Here is a 24398-nt window from a genome sequence, read left to right as displayed (position 1 = left end):
TGCAGTGAATTCCCATATCCCTCCTCTCCCCTACATACAGATTCCTCTGTTATTAACGTGTTGCCTTCGTGTGGTACATTGATTGCAATGATGAACCGGTGTGGACCTAGGAGTATGAAGAAAGTCGATGGTTTACATTAGGGTTTACTCTTTGTGTGGTGCAGGTCTGTGGGTTTTGACACATGCGTAAAGGTCATGCAGCCCCCATTACAAAGTCGTATGGAATAGTTTCACCCCCCTAAAAAGCCCCTGTGCTCACCTTCTCATCCCTTCCTCCTTTCTCCCGAACCCCTGGCAACCAGTGTTATACTGTCTCTATGGTTTAGCCTTTTCCACATATCATTTCCTCATATTGTTGGAATCACACTGGATGTAGTGTTTTCAGATTGGCTTCTTTCTCTTTGCAATATGCTTTTAAGATTCCTCCATGTCTTTTTGTGCTTTGATTGCTCCTTTTTTTTTTTTTTTTTGCTTTTTAGGGCCCCATCCATGGCTTATGGAGGTTCCCAGGCTAGGGGTCGAATGGGAGCTACAGCCGCTGGCCTGTGCCACGGCCACAGCAACGCCAGATCCGAGCCATGTCTGCAACCTACACCACAGCTCATGGCAACACCGGATCCTTAACCCATTGAGGGAGGCCAGGAACCGAAACAGAAACCTCATGATTCCTAGTCGGATTCTTTTCCACTGCACCACAACAGTAACTGCGATAGCTCATTTCCTTTTAGCACTAATACCCATTGTGTGGATGGTTGTTTATCCATTTGGGCAGCTGTTTCAGTAAGATAAAAGGCAGAAACAATCGAAAGGGTGGATGAAGAGAAAGCAGCCAGACCCCAGGACTTGATCAAAGGAAGAAGGAGAAAGGTTTGGCGAAGCGGAAAAGTAAACATGAGTGCAGATGCCTGATCCAGCCTACAGCAGTGTTCTTGAGACCAGTGCTCAGTGGGAGAGCCCAGCTCCTCACTGACACCCCCCCACACCCCCGCCAGGCCTCTCCTGTTCTTGCAGCAGAAACTTCATCAGGGCAGGAACCATGTCAGCTTCATGAGAGCCCAGCGTGATGCAAACCATCCATAAATATTTGAGGAGCCCATTAAAGCCTCCAAGACCTTTTCTAAAGAGCAAGTTTGCCCAGACACCAGAAGATCAGAAGCTCCTGAGGTTGGCCTGTCATCTCAGGCAGCTCTGAGCTGCCTGCTCTGCTGAGCCCTTTTGTGCCAAGAGGTGAGCGAAGCTTGCCTGGGATGTTCCCCTCAGCAACCAAGAACGCATCTCTCTTGCCACATCTACACCTACCCTGGGAGATGCTCTTTGGACAGAGCCGGAGGCAAGCTGGAGGGAGGTAAGAAAACCAAGGGAGATTCTAGCTAACCTAACATTGCCACCCAGTCACAAGGGAGCAGAATTAGCCCAGAGAACCGCTATGGAACAGGAAGAGCAAACAGGTGATTCAGGTGCTAAGAAACCGCTGTGAGAGGCAGAGGAGCCATGCCCTCCAGATGTTCACAGCTGGGAGGAGAGAAGGTCTGTGCCACCAAGGTCGTAGCGCATGCGTAGGAGCTATTGGGAGTCTGGCCGAGGGAGTGCAGCTAACAGTCTGGGTGGAAGTGGGCTCAGAAACTGCAGGACCCATAGCCATTCACCAGTCAGAATTCACCAAGCGGGTGGTGCTCCCCAGGCAAAAGAGGTTACCAGCCAGACCTTTGTCTTGGGCAAGGTCATTGCCTAAAATCAGGTCCTCTGCCAGGGCATGATACTGGCACCCTTTGGTACCCATATCACTTTCTCCTGATGTGATGAAAAGGATGACTGAGCCCAGTAAGATGACAGAGGTATTTTGCTTGGGATCTGTCCATACTGCCCTCAGTTGTGCTCACGTGACTTACCGTGTCAACAGTGGGGCGGAGAGCTCTTGAGAAGGTCTTATCTGAGGGAGACCACTGGGCTGCTTGGCCCGAAGGCTGTTTTGTACAGTGGGGTTCATCCAGAGACACACTCTTTCTCCCTGTCTCTACTGTTACATAACGAGGGGAGTTGGGGGCGACTGTGGACAGTTCATTAGATGCAGAAGTAGCAGCCCTCCCACCTTGAAGCCCCTAAATGGCAATCCCTGAAGAAAGGGGACATATCCACGGGGAGGTGGCCCAGTGTTGATTCTGAGTGTTCCCAGGACACCAGCCTCAGAACTCCTGTAACCACAGTGCAGAAGAAGTAGCCCCCATACCTCGGGGAACCAGAAACCCAGCAAGGGGGAGAGAGTCAGGCTTCAGTCACAGCCCAGCATCAGCCTCGGGACATCAGCATCTGGCCATTTAGGGGCACCTGGCCAGTCCCTGGGGCATTTCTTGCCCATAGCGTCCCCCAGAGAACTACCGCTAAGTTCTCTGTACCCCAACATTTCTATGAGAATAATAGTGCCTGCATCTCCCCACAATCTGTCTGTTGTCTCTGGACATCTGCTATTTGGGTACTCGGCAGCGCAGAACTGTTGTTTCATTTTCTTGGTTATATGTGTTTCATTTTCTTGCTTATATGTGTTCGCCCTCCTCAGGAGAACTGCTTGTGGAAATTCAGGGCAAAGTCCGATGTTTGGTAATAGTGGGGTGAAGAAGGGACAGTGCTGGGCTCAGTTACTCTGTTCTGCATCTCCTTGCAGTCACACTGGTTCTCCCTAGCTCTCAGAACACTCTTCCTTCTGTCTCGGTCTATAGCCTTTCTTTCCACCCACCCTGGTGTTTTCAGCCACTCCCATTTGAGTACATTTAAATATCCACCCGTAACAAAGCTTAAAACCTCAGTAAGGGGTCCGGGCTCCCCTGGAGACTGGGAGCCGGGGAGAGAGGAGGGCACCAAGCTAAGGAAGGCAAGAATTCCTCCACAAGGGGCCCTGAACTTCCAGGGACTTAACAGGTAGACACTTGTGACAGAGCCCAAAACCATGCCCTGACCATTTCCAATGTTAAACAATGGGGAGTTCCCGTTGTGGCTCAGTGGTAATGAAACTGACTAGTATCCGGGAGGATGCGGGTTCAATCCCTGGCCTTGCTCAGTGGGTTAGGGATCTGGGGTTGCCATGAGCTGTGGTATAGCTATGATGTAGATGCAGCAGATTGCTATGGCTGTGGCGTAGGCTGGCAGCTGCAGCTCCAATTCCACACCCTAACCTGGGAACCTCCATATGCCATAGGTGTGGTCCTTAAAAAAAAAAAAAAAGATAAACTATGGCTCAATCACTTATCATTTCTCAACAAATTATTCATTCTCTCAGAAAATGTTGATTGAACACTAGTTATATAACAGGGGAGTTTGTTTGTTTGTTTGTTTTGTCTTTTTGCCATTTCTTGGGCTGCTCCCGCAGCATATGGAGGTTCCCAGGCTAGGGGTCTAAATCGGAGCTGTAGCTGCCAGCCTACACCAGAGCCACAGCAACGTGGGATCCAAGCCACATCCTCAACCTACACCACAGCTCACTGCAACGCCAGATCATTAACCCACTGAGCAAGGGCAGGGATCAAACCCGAAACCTCATGGTTCCTAGTCGGATTCGTTAACCACTGCGCCATGACAGGAACTCCGACAGGGGAGGTTTTAACACAAAGACATGAAAAAACAGTCCTTGTTCCCAAGAAGGTGAGTGACCCAGACACATGGACCACTCATGGTGATAAGTGTGAAGAAGTCGATGGTCCTGAAAGACCCAGGAACAGTGGGCGGGCACGAGAAGCCCTGGGACCCAGCTAGGCTGGTCCAAGAAGAATTCGCAAGGACTTAATGCTGGAACTGAGTCTTAAAGGTGGAGTCGGGAGGAGGAGGCCCTGGATGGCATGTTCCTGGCAGAAGAAGCCCAGCCCGAGAGCAGAGACACCAAGAAAGCTGGTGGTAATTGGGAAACTAGGGGATAAAGTGAACCCTGAGTGTGTGGCCCTGGGGACAGGTGAGACGTGTGGCCAGAAGCCAGAGCCAGCGCAGGATGGACTTTGAGGCCAGCAAGGAGGCCAAGGCTCCGGGAGATTACAGAAGGACTGTGGACGGCAGAGACATACGGTCAGATTTACCATTTCAGCAGGAAAGCCCTGGCTGAAACGTGCAGAACGGTTTGGAAGGAACACAACCAGAGGGACACGCAGCACATTTGGGAAGCTGTTATGATAAAATCACCTGGAAACGATGATCCTTGGAAGTCTCTCTCTCCACACCTGCCCACCCCAGGCTTTCCTGTCCAGGGAAGGCAAGCTGGTGAAACAGGCTTTCAGGAAAATAGCTGCTCCTTCGTTGCCGTGATTTGGTGCTGTCCACGACCATAATGCTTTGTTTTACAGTCTCTGCCATGCACCATCAGCATCATGTTAACTCTTTCCTCCTGATAAAAGCCAGCCGCCAGAACTCTCGAGACAACAAACTTCTGTTGTGCGAGCCACTCAGTGTGGTCCTTCGGTGTGGCAGCGCCCGCAAACGAATACAGGGGGGTCAGTATCACAATCCTATGTTACATTGTGGGAACAGACATATAACACAGCTAAGAAGTGGGCAATTGTTTCAGAATCTGTCTTCTTAACCACAGTGCCTGAAGCCAATTCTGTTTTAGTCTTAAGCAACTGCTTTTCCTTTGAAACAAAGGTTAAATTGTGCATCATCCCAGAGCAAAGAGGAAGGAGTGAATGAACTTGGCAGCCCATGTTCTCCTCCTCGTGAGGCCATGTCTAAGCCAGCTCATTCTGCCATCTTTGCTAGAAGAAGGGTCTGGACTGTTGAAGCCCTGCCTGTAATTCAAGAGGAAACTCCCTCCCAACAGAGGCTGTGGAGGTATGCCCGGAAGCTGGGTCCCTGAGCCTGGAGCTGGGCAAATACCCCCTTCTAATGGAGGTAAGACAGATGCTGGAACAGACTGGCTGCCTCTTGCGAGCTGTGTGCCACTGGGGAAGTACTTAACCTCTCTGTGCCCCAGTTTCCATTTACAACATGAGAGAATTCTATTTCCCACTTGGATTAGTTTGCTAGAGCTGCCGTAACAAAGTACCACAGAGGGAGTGGCCTAAACAACAGAAACGTGTGGTGCCACAGTTCTGGAGCCTAGTAACCTAAGATCGAGGTGCTGGCAAGGTTGGTTCCTTCTGAGGGGGTGTGAGCAAAACTCTGTTCCATGCCCGTCACTGAGTTTCTGGTGATTTGCTGGCAGTTTTTGGTGTTTCTTGGCCTATAGGTGCATCACTCTGATTTCTGCCTTCATCTTCACACGGCATCACATCCTCTCGAGATGAGGGTCCACACCCAAATTTCCCCTTTTAATGAAGACACCAGTCCTACTGGATTAGGGTCATTCCCCTTTTAATGAAGACATGAATCGTATCGGATTAGGGTCTGCCTAATGACCTCATTTTGACTCAATTGCCTCTATAATGACCTGTCTCCAAATACAGTCACTTTCTGAGGTGCTACTGGAGCTTAGGACTTCAACATATGAATTTGGGGGCAGAGATACAGTTTAACCCCTTATACCACCTCAATAGAATTTTCAATGAAAATGAAATGAATTAAAGCCTGTACAACAGTGCCTTGCACTCCGAAGCGCTCAGTAATGGTAGATAATGCCAGGTATAAATAAAAAGCTCCCAGGTTCGTGGATGACAGGGTTGAAGTTCAGCTAGTTTGCACCAGGATGGCCTTACCAACTATTTTCGACTTGTGTCTTTTTTGTTGGTCAGGGCTGGCATCATACCAGGTGTGTATTTTGGATAATACTCCTGGCTGACAGGTGCAAGATGACAAGGCATAGACCCAATGAAATCTGTGCCTTTTCCTCCCTGTTCTCCAAGCTGTGGATACTGGACAGGACGGGGTCAGGGAGCAACTGCTGTTTCTCTTAGACAGGAAGCCATGAAGTCCCTTGTGTTCCTGATCAACCTGCTAAAGGAAACTTCCCACTGTTGGTGATTCACCCCTGGGGGCTGGAGTGGGGCCAGTACGTTGGGCCTTGGAGATGAAGCGTGCTGAAGATGGGCTGACCACAGGCTGCCGGGGGAGCTGCTGACGTGAATAAAAGTGTTTGCTCGCCTCAGTGCACGTTAGAATCAGCCCTTTAGAAAATAAATAAGGTGTGTTGATTGTGTGGATGGTTAAACAAATCCGGCAGCCCCGAATGAATTCCAGGTAAAGAAGAATGAGAGGAAACATCAGAAAGCAGGCTGCTGAAATCAGGGAGAGCTGGAGGAGCCAGTGGCCTCTTTGTAGAGCTTTCCAGGCACTGCAAGGTTTTTCTTCTTAGTGAAGACCCTGACCTGTCTTGGCACCTGCCCCAAGACTGCAGTGGTAAGGAGCTAAAGAGATAGCATGGGGGAGTTCCCATTATGCTCAGCAGGTTAAGGACCAGACATAGTCTCCATGAGGATGAGGGTTTGATCCCTGGCCTCATTCAGTGGGTTAAGGATCTGGCATTGCTGTGGCTGTGTTGTAGGCTGGCAGCTGCAGCTCCCATTCAACCCTTAGCCTAGGAATGTCCATATGCTGCAGGTGCAGCTGTAAAAAGAAAAAAAAAAAAAGGTGATAGAATGGGCCTGGGAGAGTAGATAGCTGATACATAGGCCAAGGTCAAACAAAGAGAGCTGCCAAGGAAAAAAGATTGGGGATATATAGTTTCAGCTGAGGAAGGTACCAGAAAGGTGGATGACTATGGGGAAGTTTGGAGGGTGTGTACCTTGTGACTAACTGACATCCTATAACCCTCATCCCAGAAACGGCCAATCTCTCCTTCTTGCCCCCCATACTCCTGTCCATTTTCACCAGGTAAACAGGAAGGCTTCTGTGCTCCCATAGGAAAACTCTAGACTGGGAGGTGGGATGCCTGCTGATTCTGCTTCCCTCCAAGCTGTGTGACCTTGGACAAGTAGTTTAACCTCTCTGGGCTCAGTTTCCTCATCTCTTTTTTGAGGGGCTTGGAGTCATGAAAATCATGGGCTCTTCAGGTTAAAAGGGACCTTAGGAACCCAGTCCCATCCATTTGGGAGATAAGTAGCCCAAGGCTGAGATGGTAAGTGACCAGGGCACAATCATTGAAGTCATGAGGGGACAGGAACTAAGGACTCAGGTGTCTTGACTTCCTCCTGGGACCCATTCCATTAATGACAGTGATCTTTCCTCTGGTATGGTGTCAGAGTGCTCACATTTACCCCCTAGTCCCCATTTACTGACCAGAGCAGCCAGGACCTTGCTAGTTTGCTGTCTCCAATTACCCTCAGAAAATCCCAGCCACAGGTCACCTTGGGTGCCCTGGTGTCAACCGCAGCAAGAGCAAGGGCATGATTCTTGAGAGCACATGGTTCCATCCCAGGGGTGGGAACAGGGCTCTCAACGGTAGTAGAAAAGTCATTTTCTTCTTCCCAGTGTGAACTAGTTTGCAATGGACAGGTGAGATTTTAAGTGAGGAAATGTTACATAAGTAACATTATAAATACAATAGTTTATTAAAGGGTGGAGCAAAATGAGGCAGCCAGGTCCACCCAGAGTAGTGAGGCTCCACACTGAGGTTTTTATACTGGCCGTCCTGCCCCCTCCCCAGCGTCCCTCACTTAAAGGGCCAGGTGCTCTAGAACACAAGTTTTGCCAAGTAGTGCCATCACCCCTCAGGGTCTCCGGGGAGAGGTGCTCCCTCTGAGTAAACTGAGGCCTCAATTGAGGCATCAGTGCCTCCCCCAAGTGGACAAGAGACACTTTCTAAGATCGCTAAGATCTCTGGGATCTCTCAAGGGTGAGTCTAGATGAGTCTAGTCTTGATGTTCAGCAGCACTAGCATGACAGCAAGTCTTGATGAGCAGCATGTCAGTATCACACCAAAAGGGAACCCCCAGGTGAGGTTATTGTACTCATTGTACCACCCAGGAGACATATAATGTACTACAAAGGTTGGCAAAACTTTCCTTCTGCTCCCAGTATTCTGAAGAGAAACAGAGGCCCAAAATATAATCCCAACTCCCCTCCTCCCCAACCCAGGATCCCAGAAGGGTCAACAGGCTACTCTTAGAGCAGCAAAGACACCTGGTCCAAGTGGAAACAGCTGTTCTCATCCCTTGATAAGCCTCCACGTCTAGTTCTTGGCAGTGCGTATGTACAAACAGAATTTCTGCCTTCTACTGGTGTGACTGCCCTCACTAGGAGTTCCAGAGTTAATTATTAACAGCCAGAGAAATTCACAGTGAGCCAGGATTTGTGCGTTTTCTGGAAGCATGTTTCCGTGAGGACTTTGCCCCCATCAGATTCCTCCTCAGGGCCCAGGAAAGAGCAACAAACACTGGACCTGTCATTTCAGTTAGAAAGGACTCAAGGCTAAAAGTTCAGGGAACTCAGAAGATTTTTCTAGAAAAGTGGACTTTTCGATTTGACATCTCAAACAGGTGTTTGGGGGGCGGATAAAATCCCACTACCTTAGAAGGGACTGATGTAGTCTGGTAGGAGAGGATCTCAAGAGAACTTCGTTTGCTGTATAAGTTGTACAAAATAACTCTAAATGATGGTAAGCTCTCAGGAGATTTGACTTATTGGCTATATAAACCCATCAGGAAATTAACATACCTTGGACTTTAGGTTGGAAGGGATATGGGAATTCATTTTGTCTTCCCTCAGTTATATGGATGAGGTGTCGGAAATGAAAGGAAGTTCCAAGTCTAGAGAGCAAGATGAAATCAGGGAGAGCTGATCCCACCCAAGGAGATCTGAAAACCAGGGGAGCTGCCTAGTGACTTACGTGATAGATGTTCTTCTAAAGTCCTTCAAACAGTCCCCCGAACAATTTTTTTTGTTTGTTTTTTGCCATTTCTAGGGCCGCTTCCCATGGCATATGGAGGTTCCCAGGCTAGGGGTCGATGCCAGCCTACACCAGAGCCATAGCAACGCGGAATCCAAGCCACATCCTCAACCTACACCACAGCTCACTGCAACGCCAGATCATTAACCCACTGAGCAAGGCTGAGGATCGAACCCACAACCTCATGGTTCCTAGTCGGATTCGTTAACCACTGAGCCGTGACGGGAGCGCCTCCCCTGAACATTTTTATGCGAAACCCAACTTCCCTTTATTGATAGGACACAAAAGTGGACCTTGGCGTAATTCGGACCAAAACAGCATCATTCTGAACTAATAGAAACACGTACATGTACTGAGCATTTACTATATGTGTAGGTAGCTCTGTGCTAAACTGAACAGTAGCAGTCAGAGGACTTAACCTCACAGGTGCCTGACAGATACGCATGAGGAAGTGTTATGGGGGAAGATTGAATAAATGCAGGCAAAGGGCTTAGAACTCCACCAAGGTGCTTAAACTAACCTACAGCCTCAGCGTGGCCCTGCTTTGGCCACTAGAAACACGCCCCGTGAGGAAGGGAAGGCGGTCATGTGTAGGTAAGGTTGACCTTACAGGTAGACCCTTAGGTGAGAGGCTTTGGGGTGTGACGGCCCCTGTGCCCGTGTCTAATTCATTCTAGTCCATCAGACTCGACATTGTTTTCATCGGAAAGTTTAAAGGTGTCTCACTTTAAAGCAATTACCCTTTTGAGTGATAAGCTTTGAATCAGCCCCCCCCCCCCCCATTCTTGGGACTTCTTTTCCATCTTCCTGGGAACCTAAAGAACAAGATTAGACAGGTAAAGGCACCAGAAAAGGCCAGCCTTCTGAGGTTTCCCCAGACGGGATGCCTGAGAATTCAGACCATAAGAGATGGTTGTTTCACATCTGGTCAGATCTATTCCAGAGTGACTTTTCCTATAAGGATAAATTTAGGTCTTCTTAGCTTGCCTTCTTTCAGGTGGGAAAACATATTTTGAAAACTCTTACAGCCCTGAATGAGTGAGTTGGCAAAAGAAGAGGATGGGGTTCTTCAAATGCTATGCCCGCGTTGTTTTTCTCTGAGACTTAGCAGTCGGTAACCCTGAGATTTCAACACTCCACTCAGTCCTGGGCTTTCCTTCTAAATGGGAATGATCACTTGCCCACTTGTGTGTCCACAGCTGCCACAGATGAATCAGTTCAGGACCAGGATTTCATTTGAGCTCTGTGGGTTTCTCCATGTGTAAAATAAAGGGGAAAATACATGGAGTCTAAGGGACTTTGTTTTCTGTGTCCTGGAGACCCTTGGCCTAATTGAAGCAAATGGTATGGGATTCTTGGAAGAGAGATACAGGACCTGGGATCAGGCCACACTTTCTGGCCATAGAAGACATGCGGTAGACCTGCCAGCTTTACCGGAGAAGCCAAGAGTGAAAGCTAAGACACTCTGTGAGCCCTCTCCCCCATTCTGTGCTGGACCTCTGACGTGGGGCATTGGCAACTCACAGTGTGTCCAGCAGGGGGCGACAAGAAAGCAGATTGGTGAGACCAGAAAAATGCGAACAGGAATTGGGATGTTTCCTGTAGAAGAGAAAGCCCCAGAGGAGCGGGATGGCTGTCTACTCTTCAAATCACTCATTTAGGAGAGGAAGAAGGAGCATTCTTCTTTGTCCCAAATGTCCAAAGTAGGACCAGTGGAAGGAGAGTATAGGACAGCCAGCTCTTTCTAGCAATCAGAACTGTCTACAGGGAATGAACACTGCAGGTTGGTGCCTTTCTTGGTGCTTGATGTGTTGGTTCAGTGGCTGAGGGGGAAGGAGATACGGTTAGGGGAGGTGGAAGAGGAAATGCATTTCCTTGGGTGGGAGATTGGCCTAGAGACCTACTCAGAGTCTCTAAAGGAGCATGCTTTAATGATTTTTCTACAGTGGGTGAGCAATAAAGATGGGTTTATGGTCTCTGTACTCCACAAACTATTAACTGTTTCCTGCATGGAAAACTTGAGAAGTGGAAAAGCTAAGACGTTTGCTGGGTAATTTAAAAATACTTTCTAGGAGTTCCCGTCATGGTGCAGCAGAAACGAATCCGACTAGGAACCATGGTTGCAGGGTTCAATCTCTGGCCTCGCTTAGTATGTTAAGGATCCTGCGTTGCTGTTGCTGTGGCTGTGGCGTAGGCCGGCAGCTACAACTCAGATTAGACCCCTAGCCTAAGAATCTCCATATGCCGCAGGTACAGCCCTAAAAAGACAAAAAAAATAAAAATACTTTTTAGAAAGCCATTAGATCACAAAAAGTGGCACACGGTGTGGGTAAGAGCGTGGTTCTATGGAGGCAAGACCCACCAGCATTCAAATCCTGCCTCTGCTCTCATTGATTTCCATCAACTTGGACAGGTTACCTGACTTAGCTCTGCCTTGGCTTTTGCAGCTGTAAGATGGAAAAATGTAACACTTGCCTCCTAATCACATCACCGGCCTAAGGTCAGTGAACACACCTAGAATGTGAGAACTACATCAGGTGCATAATGAGCACTCAGGAAAGGTTAGCGATGATTGTTAGACAAGAAGAAATCATTACTATTTCTTAAGTCCATGAGAGAATTTAAACAGCATGACATCAGATTGCAACAAAAACGTGTTTGTGGAGTTCCCATTGTGGCGAAGCGGAAATGAATCCGACTAGGAACCATGAGGTTGTGGGTTCGATCCCTGGCCTCACTCAGTGGATTAAGAATCTGGCGTTGCCATGAACTGTGGTGTAGGTTGAAGTCGAGGCTCGGATCCCACGTTGCTGTGGCTCTGGCGTAGGCCAGTGGCTACAGCTCCTATTCAACCCCTAGCCTGGGAACCTCCTTATGCCGCAGGTGTGGCCCTCAAAAGAAAAAGTAAAAAGAAAGTGTATGTTTCTTTTGATTTGTGATAATCTTTTGATTTGTGATAAAGCTGAGTATGGCTGCTTTTTGGTAATGATGGATATTTTTAGGGGCCACCTCAGGAGTGATAAATCCTGTAAGTGGAATGAATGATAGCCAAGTCCCATGAAGCAAAGGAAAAAATAGAGTCCAGTGATTTTTTTTTTTAATTGAGTAGTGGAACCTAAAGAGCATATGAGCATAACCTGTGGGATCCCTGCTGTTGCCTGTGGCTCTGTCCTGGCTACTTGGTTCCCCAAGAGAAATAAAAATTAAGGCTTCATCCAGCCCCCATGTAGAAAATGCGCTAACTTGTGGTTGACAACCTAATTATCTCTACCCTTAATTTTTTTTTTCTTATCCTAAGAGCACCAGGATAAAAGAAGAGGAAAAGACACAAGAGGGCTTAGTTTCTCATCCTGATAATTGCCTGATAATTTGCACTGAGAGGGCCTGTTGGGGTCTAGGAAGCCGTTCATCCCTCTTTTGGTCTTTGAATTTCCCAGGCTCTCATCATTTTATTAGTCTGGCAATGAGTCAAAGGAAGGAGAGAAAAAATTCCAATGTCCCTCTCAGGACATATTATGCAGTTCTTGAGATTCTGTCTGTTCACTTGCCCAAATGAAACAGATCTCCGGGGACACAGCAGTGGTCTACTGTTGAGCAAAGTGTTTTCTAGTCCTGAGAGTTATACCACTTTGTTTCTATGTGAAAAAAAGGCTGCCCTGTCATAACTTTAAGCTACCAATCACAGAGACTAGGAGGAGCTTATTTTTCACACGCCCAGTAAATACGAGACTGCAGACGACTCTGGACGGTCTCTTTGGAAACTGGGTGGTGCCAAGAACAAGCATGTGAATTGGTTCCTCTCTCCTTGGATTGTCTGTAAAACCAACATTATTACAAAAGGCTGAGAACTATTATGCTCCACTAGTGTGCTTCGGGGCACAATCAGTGCTTGGCTCATATGCCCGTATCATCCAATAGTCACATCTCCTAGGACTCTTCCAACCTCCAACTCATAGAGTCATTCCTATCCTCACATTTTGAGAGGAGATGAAACATGAGCTAGAATCAAGTGTGGGATGGAAATTGTTTATCCTGCTTGCTTTGTTCTTCATTATTTGTTTCTTTCTTTCATTGCTTAGGACCCTAGCCGTGAAAATCCATCTGCATGAAAATCTATCCACTCTATAGAACATGACATCACTTAATTCACAGAGGAAAAACTATTTCCACCAATAATAACATTTAATTCGAAGAGGCACTGTTTGGCCAGATAACTTAGTGACTTATACTCAGGTAGACTTGATGTCCCAGTTTCTTTAGGTCAACAGTTAGTTGTGCGGATTGTTTATTGTTGTTTTGTTTTGTTTTGTTTTTCTCAGCAATCTTTTTTAATTTTAATTCTATGATTTTTATTTTTTCCATTATAGTTGATTTATAATTGTTCTGTCAATTTCTACTGCACTGTGAAACATTACATAAGTAACAGGTGTATAGCATAGTGATTCACAGTTTTTCAAGTTTAAAGTCCATTTATAGTTATCAGATATTGGCTATATTCCCCATGTTGGGTATTATATCCTTGTAGTTTATATAGTACATAGTAGTTTGCACCTTTGAATCCCTTACTCCAATGGTGCCCCTCTCCAACCACTAGGTTGTTCTCTATATCTGAGTATGTTTCCTTTTTGTTATATTCTCTAGTTTGTTGCGTTTTTTAGATTCCACCTGTAAGCGATAGCATACAGTATTTGTCGTTCTCTGTCTGACTTATTTCACTTAGTTCTTTGTTTGACCTAGAAGGTATGCAGATGGTGGTTAAACACAGCCATACTTTCTTTTGAAAGAGTTTCATTTGTCTGAAAGATTCTGCCTACGGATCTATGCAGGATGATGCCCACAAAGCCTGTTGGAGTAAGATTGTGAGCTAGCGTGATATGTTCTGTTAGAAAATATTATCACAGAAACATTTGGCAGGTGATGGTAAACGTGGGTCAAAAATAGTGTGATGGCTTTAAAGTCCACTCTCAACCACAAGTGATCACTTGTCATCTCTAGCTAACAATAGTTGAAGACCTTAAAGCAGCTGCCAGGTCTCCATGGAAGAAGATCTCCAGAAAGAACCTGGAGAAACATATCAGTGTGTGTAGACAGAGGATGAGAACCACAGAGTCAACTTCTGCCACACACAGAGTCTGTGGTTGCCTCCTCGCCCTTTCTCTCCTAAGAGACTCTCCCACTTAGGAAGGCTTTAGAGTCTATTCCTCTGAATCATGACAAAAAGGAATTAACCAGGTCGAATTATGTAGCCTCCACTGTAATCCTTACCTCAGAAAGAATTGCTCTTAATCTCTAAATGAGTTCTGATGTTACGAGCACTGAATACTGCAAATTGGTGTTATTAAACTTATTAAGAGAGAGGAAAAGGACTCTTTCAGAAGAATACAGTCTGAGTGGCATCGCTACTCAGATGCCTATTAAGAAATGTTCCTTCAGAGTTCCCGTTGTGGCTCAGTGGGTTAAGAATCCAGAGAGTCTTGGAGTTCCCATCATGGCTCAGTAGTTAACGAATCCGACTAGGAATCATGAGGTTGCAGGTTCGATCCCTAGCCTCGCTCAGTGGGTTAAGGATCCGGCGTTGCCGCGAGTGTGGTGTAGGTTGTAGACGTGGCTTGGATCCTGCGTTGCTGTGACTCTGGCGTAGGCCAGTGGTTATGGCTGATTGGAGCGCTAGCCTGGGAACCTCCATGTGCCTGGGGAGCGGCCCAAGAAATGGCAAAAATGACCAAAAAAAAAAAAAAAAAAAAAAAAAGAATCCAGCAAGTCTCCATGAGGATGGGGATTAGATCCCCGGCCTCTCTCAGTGGGTTAAGGATCCAGCATTGCCGTGAACTGCGGTGTAGGTCGCAGACGTGGCTCAGATTCCGTGTTGCTGTGGCTGTGGCATAGGCAGGCAGCTGCAGCCTGGGAACTTGCATATGCCGTGGGTGCGCCTCCCCCCCACCCCCCGCAAAAAAAAGAAAGAAAAGGGAAAAAATGTTCTGCCTAGAAATTTAATGGTTCCATTAAATAATTCAAAATTAATATAAGCACACAGCCTCTCTCTCCCTAAACCTTACTAAACCTAATAGCAAATCATCCTTCTCTTGCTATTGCTTCACCCAGCTAGAAGGTATAGCTCACTCTTGTCTAATAGCTAGACTAGACTCTAATATTTGACTAATTAATGTACGACAATGCCAGAATTTTTAATCATGACTTTGATAAATCTTAGTGACTAATAAGCTCACACTTGACTAAATAAATAGAGAGGTCAGTGACATTCCAGTGTAAAATTTGTCAGCAGTGGCTAGCTGGTTGTTGGATTCAACTACATATCCCAGTACAAACTGTCAATCCTATGGAATCTCAAGAATTGAACATTTTAGGAGTTCTTATTGTGGCTCAGGGGCTTAAGAACCCAACATAGTGTTTGTGAGGGTGCATGTTCGATCCCTGGCCTTGCTCAGTGGGTCGAGGATCTGGCATTGCCGCAAGCTGAGGCATAGGTCACAGATGCGGTTTGGATCCTGTATTGCAGTGGCTGTGGTGTAGGCTGGCAGCTGCAACTCTGATTTGACCCCCAGCCTGGGAACTCAGTGTGTCTCAGGTGCAGCCATAAAAGGAAAAAAATAATAAAAAATTTTTTAAATTGTGAATCATTAGTTTAAAAAAAAAAAGAATTGAATATTTTAGGACTTAATGGAATGTGCTGCCTAGTACTTTTGCCCAAGGGCATACTAATCAAGGTCATATCTTTAAATACCTGTGGTATGCCACTGCTCTCAAAAACACTTTCAGTCTTGAACTGAGGAGGTAGAAGATACATACTTTCATTTAAAAATTAAATAACTGTAAAGAACAGTGTGTAAGAAATGCCCAAATGAGACACATAGAGCAATGTCGTATAAAGTCCCTGTGACCATCCCGTCCTCCTGGAGCACTTACAACCTAGGTGGTTCTTTCTCTGCTCACTTGCATGGAATTGTCCCACCACATTGGACTAGAAGCTCCATGAGGGCAGGGCCTGTACCTCTACTATTACCACATCTGTTCTATTCACTGATCGTAGCCCGAATGAAGCTACATAGAGAAAGTAAGTATTGAAGGACGGGTAAATTTTTAACATGTAGCAGTTTCATGGCAGGATGCACAGATGAGCCAAATCAGGAAGCAAAGATTACATGGCAAATATATCATTTCCTTAGCAAATATTTGCAGATCCCTCACCATGTGCTAGATACTGTGTGGACAGTATGGGTCCCAAGGGGAAGAAACACCATTCCTGTGGGCAGGGGAGAGATTTTGAGACCAGTCTGGATGGTGTGAACTGGGAGGGGGCCACCAGGGATTAGAAATTGTCAAAGTTGTGAAGAATAGGGTTCACCGAGTTCCCATCGTGGCTCAGTGGTTAGCGAATCCGACTAGGAACCATGAGGTTGCGGGTTCAATCCCTGGCCTCACTCAGTAGGGTAAGGATCTGTCGTTGCCATGAGCTGTAGTGTAGGTCACAGACGCGGCTTGGATCCTGCACTGCTGTGGCTCTGGTATAGGCTGGCAACTACAGCTCCGATTAGACCCCTAACCTAGGAACCTCCATGTGCCATGGGAGTAGCCCTAGAAAAGGCAAAAAGACAAAAAAAAAAAAAAAGAGAGAGAGAGAGAGAGAATAGAGTTCATTAAATGGGAAGAGCATTAAGAACTTTGTCCTGAGTACAGTGAAAATCATCAAAAAAAATTTTTTTTTTTTTTTGCTTTTTAGGGCCTCATGTGCAGCATGTGGAAGTTTTGTTTTCTCTGTAATGTTTTCATAAACACAACTTGTATTTCTAAGTATGGTACTTTTAACCAGTTTTGGTGCCTTGTTAAAATATGATTTTAATATAGTCAAAGACAAAAATCTTTTCTAACAGACTACACTTTCATTTCATAATATAATTCAATGAGATAATGAAACTTTCATTGTAGAGCAAACTTTGCTAGAATTCATCTGCTCCATTACATTATGTAAAGTTAGACCACGTAACAACAGACATCAGTAACTAAACCACCCCTCCCCTATCCTATTTTCTATGGAACATGCATTGAACATTTTGCATTTTGGATAGCCAGCCAGATTTTAACAATGTATATTCTGTTTGCAAGCTAGTTCCTTCATAGACCACATGTCTACTCTCAGGCTCTATGAATCATGCAAACTATAGCTAATCGCATAGATGGTCAACTCTGGTATGAAGTGTTTATGACGCAGAAGAGCCAAGCATGTTTGCTTTCTCAGGGCAAGTGGGAAGATGAAGATCTAGTTTATAAATGCTCCTCCATATCATCTTTCCTGAAGGCTTCGTTGGCAACTGAGTAGCAAAAAGTCTGGTTTCAATAAGGTTAAACTTGGAACAATACAAAGACAAAGCAATCTTAAAAATAGGCAAAGTATCTGAAGAGGCATTTTTCCAAAAAAAGATAGCCAAATGGCCAATAAGTACAGGAAAGATGTTCAACATCATTATTCACTAGAGAAATCAAATCAGAACCGTAATGGATGCCACTTCATACCTACTAGGATGGCTGTGATTGAAATACAGGCAATGGCAAGTGTTGGTAAGAATGTGAAGAAATTAGAACCTTCATTATTTGCTGGTTGATATGTAAAAATGTGCAGCCACTTCAGAAAACAACATGGCAGTTCCTTAAAAAGTTAAGTATAAAATTATAACATGACCCAGCAATTCCATTACTAAGTATGTAACCCCCAAACTTGAAAACTGATATGCAAACAAATGCCTGTACATGAATGTTCATGGTAGAATAGTCACACTATCCAAAGGAAGAAGCAGGGGTTCCCATCATGCTGCAGCGGATATGAATCTGACAAGTATCCATGAGGACGCAGGTTCGATCCCTGGCCTTGCCCAGTGGATTAAGGATCGGGTGTTGCCATGAGCTGTGGTGGAGGTCACAGATGCAGCTTGGATCCCAGTTGCTGTGGTGTAGGTTGGCGGCTACAGCTCCAATTCAACCCCTAGCCTGGGAACCTCCATATGTCGAGGGTGCGACCCTAAAAAGATGAAACAAAAACAAACGAAAAAGGAATAAACAGCTCAAATGTCCATCAATAGATTAGTAGGCAAACAAAATGTAATGATCCAGACAATGGAATATTATTCAGCCATAGAAAGGAAGGAAATACCGATACATACTATGGATGTAGATGAATCTCAAAAACATTATGCAGGGAGTTCCCATCCTGGCTCAGTGGTTAATGAAACCGACTAGGAACCATAAGGTTTCGGGTTCAATCCCTGGCCTTGCTCAGTGGGTTAAGGATCCGGCGTTGCCGTGAGCTGTGGTGTAGATTGCAGACGCGGCTTGGATACCGAGTTGCTATGGCTATAGCATAGGCTGGCAGCTGTAGCTCCGATTAGACCCCTAGCCTGGGAACCTCCATATGCCTCGGGTGTGGCCCTAAAAAGACAAAAAGACAAAAAAAAAAATGTATGCAAAGTGACAGGATCGATCAGAAAAGGCCATGGACTTGATGATTCCATTTATATAAAATGTCTAAAAGAGGTAAATCCATGGAGCCAAAAAGTAGATCATTTGTTGCCAGGGCCTGGTGGGAGGGAGTAACCATTGATGTTTCAGGGTTTCTTTTGGTTGTGATAGAAATGTCCTAAATTTATTACAATGATGGATGCTTCACATTGAGAACATACCGGCACTGACGTGTGTGCTTCGACAGGGTGAATTTTGAGGCATGTGAATTGTGGTTCTTAATTTTTAAAAATGTGAAAGGAAGGTTAAAAAGAGATTAAACTTGGAATCATTGATGGTTTTTAACGCTCATTGGCATATAGTGAAATTAATTCTTGATTTGGTGAAAGCCATGAGAAAAATGCAATTGGGAGATGTTATAAGCAAAGAGATGGATGAGTCAAAGAAGATTGTGAAAGAATCCAATGATAAGAGACAGTACCCAGGGAGATTAAGTTGAGGCTTATGAAAACAATCAGGCAAGTGTACACGATGAGGGGGTGTGTGTTGTTTATAATATATATATATATACACAGCATATATACTATTATACCTTAAATAATAGAGTATCTGATGACTACATCTGTATGTTGACATGTAGAAAATTCTTGAAGAATATACCATCAAATGTTAACATTGTGTCCCTGTTTCGTGAGACTTAAATCCTCTTCTGCCTTTTATTTCTCAGTACTCTCTTCCTCTGTGTGTCGCGACCATAGATAAGAGAAAAACTGGAGGGAGGAGGAAGTAGTGTGGGAGGACGTTGCTTGAGAAAGTGGACTCTCTGATCCTACCAAGAAAGTAGGGGCAGATTTTGAAGTCTTACCAACACATAATGTCCTACATGAAAAGATTTGTCTTCTCATCGGGAGAAAGCACATTGAGTAAGAGAGGAATCACTGCAGAGAAGTTTGATGTGGCACAGCCTCTGAAATGCTAACACTTCAAAGGCTTGTTCTTAGAAACCCTGGAGGCAAAGCCTACGAAAGGCTTTTTCCTCTTGTTCCACAGATTCTCCCTCAGGCGGAGGCATCCGCATGTATACTCTAAAGTCACTAGGTACTGGACCCATCATAGACCAATCGATCGATCGATCGATCTAATCTTTTTTTCCTCAATGAATTTATTACATTTGTAATTGTACAATGATCATCACAATCCAATTTCATAGGATTTCCATCCCACAACCCCAGCGTATCCCCCACCCCCCAAACTGTCTCCTTTGGAGACCAAAAGTTTTTCAAAGTCTGTCAGTCAGTATTTGTTCTGCAAAGAAGTTCATTCTGTCCTTTTTTCAGGTTCCACTTGTCAGTGAAAGCATTTGATGTTGGCATCTCATTGTCTGACTGACTTCACTTAGCATGATAATTTCTAGGTCCATCCATGTTGCTAAAAATGCCAGTATTTCGTTCCTTTTAATGGCTGAGTCATATTCCATTGTGTATATGTACCCCCTCTTCTTGATCCACTCCTCTGTTGATGGACATTTAGGTTGTTTCCATGTCTTGGCTATTGCAAATAGAGCTGCAGTGAACATCGGAGTACATGTGTTATCTGTCTAATCTAATCTAGCTAGCTTTCCTATTATGTCTATGGTGGTTGATACACAAAAGTAATGAAAGTTAATTTGCTAAATCATAAAACAACCTCAAAATCTCTCTTGCAGTTATACACTTGTCAGGCCTTGTGCCTGAGCTGAGCATCCATCATTGACTAAGTCAGACCCCTTCTTGCTTCCCTGGGCTTCCAGTCTCGTCAGGCAGGATCCAGGTAGGAGCTGGTCCAGGTATGACAAGTCCCATAGGTTTTGCGGTGCTCAGGGTGGGGCTCTTACCCATAATCTGCAGTCTGAAGCTAGAGGACAGAGACAAGAGCCCCATCCTGGAGGAATTCCCAAGGGCAAAGTCAAGTTGGCAGTTCCCCAAACAGGTTTTGGAAACCAGGGCCTGGTCAGACAATAGGAGCCAAGAGATGGAACCCAAACAGAGTGACATGAATGTGAGGCAGAGGAAAGAGGTTCCCAGGAAAAGGAGATGGAAGAAAGAGGGTGCGTGGAGCAAAATGGTAGTGAGATAAGGTTTACCAGAGCATCATTTATAAAAGCAAAACATGGGAGTTCCCATCATGGTGCTGCGGAAACGAATCCAACTAGGAACCATGAGGTTGTGGGTTCGATCCCTGGCCTTGCTCAGTGGGTTAAGGACCTGGCCTTGCAGTGAGCTGTGGTGTAGTTTACAGACATGGCTCGGATCCCGAGTTGCTGTGGCTGTGGTGTAGGCCAGCGGCTACAGCTCTAATTAGACCCCTGGCCTGGGAACCTCCGTATGCTGTGGGTGCAGCCCTAAAAAGACAAAAAGAAAAAAGAAAAGAAGAGAAAAGAAAAGAAAAGAAAAGAAAAGAAAAGAAAAGAAAAGAAAAGAAAAGAAAAGAAAAGAAAAGAAACGAAACGAAACGAAACGAAACGAAACGAAAAGAAAAGAAAAACCTGGGAACACCCGTCAACAGGAATGAACAAGTTAATTAGAGGGGTTTCAAGTCACCTGATTTTCAGCGTAAAAAATTAATAAACCAGAGCGGCATGTGTCAACATAGGAAATGAAAATCAACAAAAAACTATCCTCAAAAGGAATGCAGAGTAACAATCGTTTCTTTCTTTCCCATTTCCTTCGCAATCTGTTCACTGAAACATCAGTTGGTATGTCTTCAGTTGAATGTGACATGTCTCTTTGAAGAGATAAGAGGCAGAAAGGTTTCTTTTGCCAAAAATAAAAGAGAAACTGGGAAGAAATTTTTTTCTTTTAAAAAAATTGTATTAGAGTTGATTTACAATGTTCTGCTGTACAGCAAAGTGATCGAACCTGGGAAGAATTTAACTTCTGAACCAGAAGGTGACTCTCGGCAGCAGCTTGTGAGGAGGGCAAGGTTTTACATTTTGTTTCTTAATGTTTTCTTTAAATAAATGGCCACAGACTTCAGGCCAGTCTTGCCCTTGAGTTCCTCAATAATTCTGCCACATTGCTTCGAATTAAGTTGTTCTGGGTCCAGCAAACCTGTAGCTGTTTCTCCTTCACTAGAATGATGCTCCCGGAGGAACCAGATAAAGCTAAGGAAGAGAAAAAGCAGGTGATGAATGGATCCTCTGCCTGAAATAATTTCCTTTTCTCTGCCTGCCATCCCACCACCACAGTGAAGGATTTTCAGATCGTCCGAGGTCCTCGTAAGGATGAGCCCACCCCCAAAGTTACTGAATTTTATTAGCCGACATCCATGGGAACATCCCTGGGGATCAAGACTTTGATAAATAGCCCACAGATGGGAAGGGGCTGGGAGAAGAGGGGTAGGAAATGGTTAGAATAAGGACAAAAGGGCAAAAAGTGTGGGGGCAGAAAGTGGGAATAAGATACGCTTTGCCAACCCGTCAAGGTTTTTCAAGGCTCGTTTTTTCTGGAGACTATCCTGAGAACAATTGCAGCAACAAACACAAGCCATACATGTCAACACACACACACACACACACACACACACACACATACACACACACAAATGAAGGGAAGGGAAGGGAGGGAGGAAGGAAGGAAGGGGAAGTTAATTCTAAATCCCACAGCCTAAGTATCAGAAACTTTCTTCTTATCTGCAAGGTTAAAACAAAAATGAAGTGGTTACTTTTGTCATGGAATGATTTCCTGAACCAGAACTCATTTCTGCATCAGTGAAAATGCTAACATTTTCCTCAAAACAAATTAGGTCCTCTCTGTCAACCTGGAGGTGAATGTGCTTCCAGCAGTGAAAGCAAACCCAGGCTCCACTATGGGTGGGGGTCAGCAGGACCCATCCAGTTTGGGGAGGGAGCCCTTGCTGCTGCAGGAACTGTGGGGAGAGTGGAGTCCCACCAGCATAGGGGCCCTGCAGGAACTCAGCTCTGGTTTAAGAAACCCCAGTGTTTCAAAACATACATTTAAATGAGATTATTTATATGGGGGGGGGGATCAATCTTTCCTTTTTTCAAAATAAAAGTCCTTTAAAAGATCTCTCCTAGAATGAGTAGAACTAAGAGCTCATTTAGAAAACAGTAGGGAAGGAATTCCCATTGTGGCTCAGTGGTTAACGAATCTGACTAGGAACCCTGAGGTTGCAGGTTCAATCCCTGGCCTTGCTCAGAGGGTTAAGGATGGGGCATTGCTGTGAGCTGTGGTGTAGGTTGCAGATGTGGCTCAGATCCCAAGTTGCTGTGGCTACAGCTCCGATTCGACCCCTAGCTGGGGAACCTACATATGCCTCGGGTGCAGCCCAAGAAAAGACAAAAAGACAAAAAAAAAAAAAGAAAAGAAAACAGTAGGGAAGACGTTTTAAGAGACTCGACATCTTCTGGGGGTAAAAATGAGATTCTGTTTAAAAGTCACAAGGAAAAACAAGTAAACAAACAAGAAACAAACTAGAACGGAGGAAACTAAATCCATTCTTCAGTACTGGTAGGCAGTTCCCCTCTCCCACCAAATTGTAAACCTTCAGGAGAGCAGGGACTTTGTCCATTTGCTTAATACAAATGCATTATTCCTAGAGCCTCTAATGGTGCCTGGCATCTAGTTGACACTCCATGTACATGTATCTATTATGTTGAGGTAGGTTCCCTATATTCTCACTTTATGCACAGTTTTTTTTTTATCAGAAATGGGTGTTGAATTTTGTCAAGAGCTTTTTCTGCATCTATTGAGATGATCATATGGTTTTTATTCTTCAGTATGTTGATTTGGTGTGTCACACTGATTGATTTGCAGAAATTGAAGAATCCTTGTACCCCTGGGATAAACCCACTTGATCATGGTGTATGATCCTCTTCATATATAGTTAGATTCAGTCTCCTAATATTTTGTGGAGGGTTTTTGCATCTATGTTCATCAGTGAGGTTGTCCTGTAATTTTTCTTTTTTGTGGTATCTGTCTGGTTTTAGTATCAGGGTGATGGTGGCCTCAAAGAATGAGTTTGGAAGTGTTCCTTCCTCTGCAATTTTTTGGAAGAGTGTCAGAAAAATAGGTGTTAACTCTTTTCTGAATGTTTGGTAGAATTCACCTGTGAAGCCATCAGGTCCTGGACTTTTATTTTGTGGAAGTCGTTTTAATCACATTTTCAGTTTCAGTACTTGTGATGGGTCTATTCATATTTTCTATTCCTTCCTGGTTCAGGTTTTGTAGGTTGTACCTTTGAAAAAAATCTTTCTATTTCTTCTAGGTTGTCCATTTTATTGGCACATCGTTTCTTATATCCTTTGTATTTCTGTTGTGTCAGTTGTGACTTCTTTTTCATTTCTAATTTTATGCTGAACAGCAGAAATTGGCACAACACTGTAAATAAGCCACACTTTAATAAAATTTTTTAAAATATAGAAAGTTCCCATTGTGGATCAGCAGGTTATGAACCTGACTAGTATCCATGAGGATGTGGGCTCAATTCCTGGCTCACTCAGTGGGTTAAGGATCCATCATTGCCCTGAGCTGTGGTGTAGGTCACAGATGCAGTTTGGATCTGGTGTTACTGTGGCTGTGGCGTAGGCCAGCAGCTGTAGCTCTGATTCAACGCCTAGCCTGGGAACTCCCATATGCCACATAGAAAAAAAGAAAAAAAGTAAATGTATACATATATAGTTATCTAATTAATTGATTAAATAAATTAGTCTCAGACCCTGATCCTGGCACTCATCCTATGCTCCCTATAAGCTGTTTTAGAGCATATTAAATTTTGAGGTCAGTTCATCTACTTCTGGCATTTATAGGCAGAGGCTTTAGATTTCTCTTTTGAAACAAACAGGCCAATGCCACCAAATAAAAGAGTGGAAAGAACTGTCCTCTGGTCCTTACGATCCACTTGCCTCAATCTAGGCTTCATGGAGGCCCCCATCACTTAATGCATGTGATGAACTTCTAATGATGCTTGAAGTATATTCTCAGAAGCATGATCAGTTCTTTTCCTCAGATTCAAATTTTGCAATCAAAATCCACAGCACACACACTGCTGCTTGTATCGTAGCATGTAGCATCCACCCTCTCCCTTCAATTTGGGTGATTTCTCAAATGATGGATTATGGGATCACAACTGTGTG

The 24398-nt window shown here is 44.9% G+C and overlaps 1 protein-coding gene across 7 annotated transcripts in view; it reads left to right on the top strand.

The window, feature by feature from the left end:
• PRLR (prolactin receptor) overlaps positions 1-24398 on the top strand; it is a 174475-nt gene that overhangs the window by 42766 nt on the left and 107311 nt on the right. The window contains exon 1 of one of the 7 annotated variants that reach the window (XM_085001620.1): positions 10357-10580. The exons of the other annotated variants lie outside the window; for them this stretch is intronic. The gene's annotated coding sequence lies outside the window, so the exon portion shown is untranslated. Of the gene's footprint in view, positions 1-10356; positions 10581-24398 lie in introns of those variants that run through there. 7 annotated transcript variants of the gene reach the window in all.

This window comes from Sus scrofa, chromosome 16, assembly GCF_054392235.1.
Source record: "Sus scrofa isolate SSC_HxYL_T2T_F1_AM1 chromosome 16, Sscrofa_HxYL_maternal_Yorkshire_Landrace_v2.0, whole genome shotgun sequence".
Taxonomy (NCBI): Eukaryota; Metazoa; Chordata; class Mammalia; order Artiodactyla; family Suidae; genus Sus; species Sus scrofa.
This window is presented reverse-complemented; position numbering and strand designations above follow the sequence as displayed.